The sequence below is a fragment of the Lissotriton helveticus genome, chromosome 7, assembly GCF_964261635.1.
Source record: "Lissotriton helveticus chromosome 7, aLisHel1.1, whole genome shotgun sequence".
NCBI lineage: Eukaryota > Metazoa > Chordata > Amphibia > Caudata > Salamandridae > Lissotriton > Lissotriton helveticus.
The window spans coordinates 1,168,544,725-1,168,552,178 of record NC_136068.1 but is presented as its reverse complement, the minus strand read 5'-3'; positions in this window follow the sequence as shown (position 1 = coordinate 1,168,552,178).

The following is a 7,454-nucleotide window of genomic DNA, read 5'->3' as shown; positions in this document are numbered from 1 at the left end:
CGGAGGAGATCGAGCGGTTCCTCATGGCCATGAGGGCCCTCTCTCCTCCGACGGGCTCCGCGGCCCCTTCGGTTCCAGCGGTCCCGTCTGGGGGTCCTAGCGGTCGGCGGCTCCGGCCCGACGCCGTCGGGTGCTTCGGCTCCGACGCAGCCGTCGCCTTCTGGCCCGGCGCCGCAGGGCCCCGCTGGATCCGGTTCCGGATCCGGGTCGTCGCCGGTGGATTTAACGACCTCCCCGGCGCCGTCCCCTCGGGTGTCACCACCGGCGCCGTCCTCGGGCGGTGCCGTCCCCGATACCTCACTCGACCCGGTTCCGGCGTCGAAGCGGCGCCGCCCAGCGCCGTTTATGACGCCGTTCGGAGAGTTTATTTTCCATGAATCGGACCCATCCTTTGTTGAACCTGACTACCAGGAGATGGGTGATGAGGAGTATTGGGAGGGGTCTGAGGACCCTCTGGCACGTGAATGCCAGTCTCATGAGGACTGGGCAGGTGAACTTGGGGATGCCAGTGGTCTGGACTCTTCGCCCGACACTGGCTTTGTCTCGCCTCCTACCGTGGCTACGGAGGAGGGGGCAACCTACAGTGTGGTGTTGACGAGGGCAGCCAAGGCCTTGGGCCTTCAGCTCCCCGTCGCGGCCGTGAGGACTAACCTCCTCACTGAGGTCCTTAAGCCACAGTCATGCTCAGCTGAGCCTCTGCTGCTGTTTAATGAGGGCTTGACCGACGTTCTTTTGGGCACTTGGTCCAAGCTCGCTACAGGTTCGCCTGTAGATAGGAACGTGACCAGACGCCACCGCCCGGCTCCGGGTGACCCATGTTTCCTGTCCACCCACCCCACCCCCGAGAGCCTGGTTATCCAGGCCTCCAATTCCCAGAACGCATTCCCGTCGGCTCCGCCGGACAGGGAATCCAAGAGGTATGAGCAGTACGGTAAAAAGATCTTCTCATCCCTTAGTCTGGGACTGCAGTCTTCCAACACCGCATGCCTCTTGGGCCGCTACACCCACTCTCTGTGGGATACGGATGCGGAAGTGCTGCCAGAGTGTCCGTTGGAGGTACGGGCCAAACTCGGCCAAGCCCTTTTGGAGGGCCGGGATGCAGCCAAGTATTCTATCCGGTGTGGGCTGGATACCTCCGACTCACTAGGTAGAGCGATGGCAACGACAGTGGCGGTCAGACGTCACGCCTGGTTGAGGTCCGCCAACTTTTCGGCCGATGTCCAAAACACACTGATGGACATGCCGTTTGATGGCCGTCGCCTCTTTGGCGACAAGGCAGACCATGTGCTTGAGCGCTTTAAGGACTCCAGGGCTACGGCCAAGTCCTTGGGCCTCTCGGCCCCGCACCAGCAATCGGCTGCCTTTCACTCCTTTCGTGGCCACGGAAGGGGTGTACCCACACGTGCTGCCAGCCACGCTCCGCAGAGTAATACCCAAGACGGTGGCGGCCGTGGAAACCGCCGTGGTGGCGGTCGGGGACAACGGCGAGGTCAGACCACACCTTCCCCCGCAGCATCTGCCTCAAAACCCTCCTAGTCTGTGCTTTCAGGCACATGTGACGCCAGTGGGGAGCAGGGTTCGCCATCACCTCCTCCACTGGCGCACCGTCACTTCGGACAGGTGGGTGCTGCAGATCGTCCGAAGGGGCTACTCCCTCCCCTTCGAGGCGACTCCTCCAGCCATGCCACGCAGAACCACCGTGTATCGGGGATCATTTGTGACTTCTGCAGGAGGAAGTTACTGCCCTCTTGGCCAAGGGGGCCATCAAGCGCGTTCCTGAGCCAGAAGTAGGGTGTGGTTGCTACTCCCACTACTTTCTGGTACCCAAGAAGGGCAAAGGGGGCCTACGCCCTATCTTGGACCTACAGAGCGTCAACGGCTTCCTCCGGAAGGAGAAGTTCAAAATGCTGACACTGGCTCAGGTCTTAGCTGCCCTGGACCCAGGAGACTGGATGGTAGCGTTGGACTTGCAGGACGCTTATTTCCACATCCCCGTCTTGCCGGCCCACCGGCGCTACCTGCGGTTCACGGTTGGCCACGAGCACTTTCAGTATACCGTGCTCCCCTTCGGCCTTACCAGCGCTCCACTGGTGTTTACAAAGGTGATGGCGGTGGTCGCAGCTCATCTGCGCAGGTTAGGGGTTTCAGTCTTCCCCTACCTCGACGACTGGTTGTTGAAGGCGGGCTCGCCCCAGACAGTCGTCAGCCACCTCCAGACTACGGCAGATCTCCTGCACCGGCTGGGGTTCTCCATCAATGTGCCAAAGTCACACCTGTGCCCCTCTCAGAAGCTCCTCTTCATCGGAGCGGTTCTAGACTCGGCGCGGTTTCGGGTTTATCGACCCGAACAGTGGGTCTGGGATATTCAGGCTCTGATTCCCATCTTTCAGCCGTTATCCCGGGTCTCGGTCAGGTTGACGCTGCGGCTTCTGGGGCTGATGGCCTCCTGCATCCTTCTGGTGCATCACGCCAGGTGGCGGATGCGGGCTCTGCAGTGGGACCTGAAGTTTCAGTGGGCCCAGCATCAGGGCAACCTGTCCGACCATGTCCTGATCTCGGAGGGCACTGCGAGACAGCTGCAGTGGTGGCTCACGGACCGCGATTGGGTCTGCGGCAGGTCCCTCTCCCTTCCCCAACCGGAGCACGTAGTTGTGACGGATGCGTCCCTCCAGGGCTGGGGAGGCCACATGGGAGAGGCGGAGATCAGAGGCCTCTGGTCTCCAGCGGAGGCCCGGCTCCACATCAACCTGTTGGAGTTACGGGCGATTCGTCTAGCACTGAAGGCATTCCTCCCCTCTGTGCGGGGGAGTGTAGTGCAGGTGTTCACGGACAACACCACCGCCATGTGGTACTGCAACAAACAGGGCGGGGTGGGGTTGTGGACCCTTTGCCAGGAGGCTCTGCGCCTCTGGCAATGGCTGGAACGCCAGAGCGTGACCCTGGTGGCTCAACGCCTGGCAGGTTCTCTGAACGCCAGGGCGGACGAGCTCAGCCGTAGGTGCATGATGGATCACGAATGGCGTCTGAACTCGGACGTGGCGCAAGGCCTCTTTCGGCAATGGGGAGAGCCTTGGTTAGATCTATTCGCCACCGAAGAGAATGCGCAATGTCATCAGTTCTGCGCGTTGGAATTTCCAAGGCGGCACTCGCTCGGAGACGCTTTTCGTCGCGAGTGGAGTTGCGGTCTGTTGTACGCCTTTCCGCCTATACCACTTCTGCCCAGAGTGCTGAAGAAGATCAAGCGCGACCAGGCCCAAGTCATTCTTGTGGCTCCGGACTGGGCACAAAGGTACTGGTATCTAGAGCTACTCAGTATGTCAGTCGTCCCCCGGTTCGTCTGCCTCTTCAGGAGGACCTTCTGTCGCAGCAGAAGGGGACGGTCCTCCACCCGAACCTGTCCAGTCTCCACCTCCATGCTTGGAGATTGAGCGGCGACAGTTGAGGCCATTTGACTTGCCTCCCGAAGTCTGTAATGTCATTCTGGCAGCCAGGCATCCCTCCACAAAAACGGTATACGCCTGCAGGTGGAACAGATTTGTGGCATGGTGCACAGCAAAGGCTGTGGATCCTCTTGCTGCCCCTCTCTCTGAGGTTCTTCTCTTCCTTCTTTCTCTTGCCCAGCAGGGCTCTGCTCTGGGCACTATCAAGGGCTACCTTTCTGCCCTTTCAGCCTTTCTGAGGCTGCCTGATCAACCTTCCTTGTTCAAGTCCCCTATTGTAAATAGATTTCTAAAAGGCATCACACACACATTCCCTCCTGTTCCGTTTGTGATGCCTCAGTGGGACTTGAACCTTGTTCTTACATTTCTGATGTGCGCTCCCTTTGAGCCACTTCACAACTGTCCTCTCAGCCTTCTAACTCTGAAGACTGCTTTCCTGTTTGCCATCACCTCTGCCAGGAGAGTGAGTGAGCTCCAGGCTCTTTCATGTACACCCCCTTTCCTTTCTGTCCATCCGGACAAGGTTGTGTTGCGGACTAAGCCATCTTTCCTGCCCAAGGTTGTCACAGCCTTCCACATCGGGAAGTCTATCACCTTGCCAACCTTCTTTCCGCCACCGCATCCCTCTAAAGAGGAAGAGCGGCTCCACCGTCTGGACCCAAAACGTGCGCTCTCTTTCTATTTGGATCGCACACGCCAGTTCCGGGTGGATAACCAACTCTTTGTTGATTACTTGGGCGCTAAGAAGGGGAAAGCGGTGCACAAGAGGACCATCTCCCGGTGGATCATCTTGTGTATCCAGGCATGCTACTCCTTGGCTAGAAAGGAGCCCCCTGTTGGATTGCGGGCTCACTCCACCCGAGCCACGGCGACAACAACTGCCCTGGGCCGGGGAGTGCCCTTACAAGACATCTGTCAGGCAGCTACGTGGGCATCGCTGCACACGTTTGCAAGACACTACTGCCTGACAGCCAAGTCCGGAGGGATGGCTTCTTTGGCTGTTCTGTCCTCCAGGACTTTCTGGTGTGATTATTGGTTCGCAGACCCACCACCGGGGTTGGTATTGCTGGGGTATCTATTCTAAGGTAAGGAATCTAATACTAACGTGTCTCTTTCAGATGCACAAGTTACTACTTGTATAACGATATATCTGTAAGAGACATTAGTTAGTATTAGATTCCCTACCGACCCACCCATCCTCCCCGTTCTGCGAACCGATATCTAGGGTTAGGGTTATCCCCTTTCAGGGCCCTAGTTTCAATGGCACCAGTGTTGGTTTTTAACATGGCTCAGCGCTTCTGGCGCGGAAAAGCTGTGTCTAAGAACTGACGTCAGCACGCGGAGGCGGCGTCTAAGTACTCCGACGACGTCATCACGGCGCCGACGACGGACGCGGAGCCGCAGACGACGCCTACCGACGCGCAAGGGTACTGCTACGCAAAAATTTCCGGATCCAGTCTGACGCCTTGGGATATTCTAAGGTAAGGAATCTTAATACTAACTAATGTCTCTTACAGATATATCGTTACACAAGTAGTAACTTGTGCTTATAAACGATAATGAAAGTTAACAAGAAATACAGCAGATTTTGAACTCTGCACTAATTTGTATTAAAATGCTATTTTAAGCCCCGATTTCAGAACTGTACAACTGAACAAATATCTGGTACTTTTAACTGGAAAAAAGTGCCAATCCTAACTTCAGCTATCACCTCACCTTTTTACATCCATCCCTCCCCTTCCTTCTGTTTTCATCAACTCGCCCCCCGCTCCCCCCCTTCCAGCCAGATCCATTGCCAGTTGTCACTGGAAGTCGTTTCTGGAGTGCTGCAGCGTTCCCTGCTATGCATTGCTCTTTGGGCAGGGCTACTTTCACACCCATGAATCCCTCGCTGTTATTAAAATGCAGCCATTAGTTAATGGTGCAAACAAAGGGAAGCAGCTCCTGCGCTGTAAATAACAAACATGAAAAGAAAAGGTCGATGATTGTGTTGCACTGCCACTCGATTAAGTATGGCCAGTGCAGCACCAGCCCAGGCTATTTCATGCACCTGACCGAGAGGGAGCTGGGGAGGATGGGGGGGGGCTAAAATATTTGTAGCTGAATGGTCCTTACACACTTAATCAACAGTGCAAGGTCTGGCTAGATAGACCCTGCTCTGTTAATCACAGCGTGTGATGAAAGCCCTCTCAAACCCCTGCAGTGTGAGGAATTGCAAGGGGGCGCCTGTGGACTTTACCAGCGTCTCTGCAAAAGCCAACTTCATGGCTCAGTGTGATTGCGAGATCTAGAAGCAGAGCGGCATCTGTCCTGCGTTGGTGGCGATACGGACCCTGAGCCTGCAGTGCCATCAATCAGGGTACCGGTACTCTTCCTGACTAAAGAAAAGAGCTGGCACTGAGGGCTAGAAAATTTGGTAGTGCCAGTACTCAGTACCAGTGAGTACCAGCCCATTTAAACCACTGTAGGTAGGGTTATGTTAACCGCATCGGTGCGGCGCATTTTCCCGCTGTGCGCTGAATTTTTGAAAAACCCGCGGTTCATGACGAGCTCAGCTCGTCATGAGCGTACGAGAGGTGTACCTCATGACGAGCTGAGCTCGTCATCAGCGTCGATGTGGTTAAGTGTGTTTGTACAGCGCATTGAATCACTTGTAAGCCCCGAAGCACATTCGAATCCGGGCACCTTAACATTTCTGGGATTTTCGCTGATAGGAGTCAAAGAGATCTAGTAATGTCATGGTTTAATGAGTCATGTTGGATATAGTAGCCAGCAAAATTGGGGTAGATTAGTGTTGTTTGACAATGGATTATATTGGCCAGCTAGATCTTGCTATGAATGTGTGTGGCACATTAGGTTAATGTTAATGGATGTGTGAGCTGAAGGGCATTTCTATTTGTTTAGTTTTGCTAAATTGTACATTGTCGATGCTCAGCTTTAGGTGGGTTTGAAGTTTCACAACATCTTTGCCTATTATGTGTCTTTGTTGCTATCCGGGTGTATGTGGTTCAGTTGGTTTAAGTTCTACATCACGCTGTGTACTGTTGATGCGATGACCACTCAGCTGTGAGGCTTGTAGGCTTTGTGTGCATGAGGGTTGCAAGGGTTTTGTCTAAGGTGTACTGTTGCAGAAAGGTGGTGTGGGTATAAATAAATGTGCAGTTGAGGTTGCAAGCACGTAGCCAAACAGATGGCCGGTGCCGTGTTTTGCACTTGATGTTGCCACGACTTGTATCTAACTGTTTGTGTAACTGAGATGTTCTGCGCACAAAGGAGGGTTGATCTTTGACATACAGATCACAAGCTGTCATTTTGTTAGCTCGAGTCATTATTGAACTGCATTAATAAGTATTTAATATGTAAATATTTTGATAAAAGGTTGCCTCTCTTTAGTTGAATTGCTTTTAAAGTAGGGAAACTACGGGGCGTGGCCTGACCGTGATGCAATATGGCCGCTCGGTAAGAGGGCTCTGCCGGCCGAGAACAGATCCGAACATAATCCTGCAGCAATCGGGACAGAATTTCATTGAAAACAATGCGTTGTGCACCTAGCGGGCTGAAAAAATTGCATCCGCAGAGACCTGAGGGCTCTGACTCACCAGCGGGCCGAGGCGAAGGGCCCCCCTCCTCAATGTGTGGCATTAGCGGGCGGTAAGTGGTGCGCCGCTGTTGATTGTGCGCTGCGACGCTGAGCCAGAAATTGAAGAGTGCTGCCGAGTGACTGCTCCAGAGGAGCTCGGACCTCTTCATTGCGCCTGTGGGGTGGAGAACGTGCGCGACTCTGTAAACTGTGGCCTTCTCAGGCCTTGTATCCTCTAACAGGCGGAGAAGAAGGCACCAGCAATACCCTAACTTGAGAAATCTGTTGCGTGTGACAGTGCTCTGCAGCCGGAGCTTATTGGCCTCCCTCCACCCTGAAGTACAGTGACTGCTGGGATATCTTCAGGTGTGTGGTGCTGCAGAGGATCTTTGTTGACTATTAGTGGAAGACCTGAATGGCAAGCGCTTCCTTTA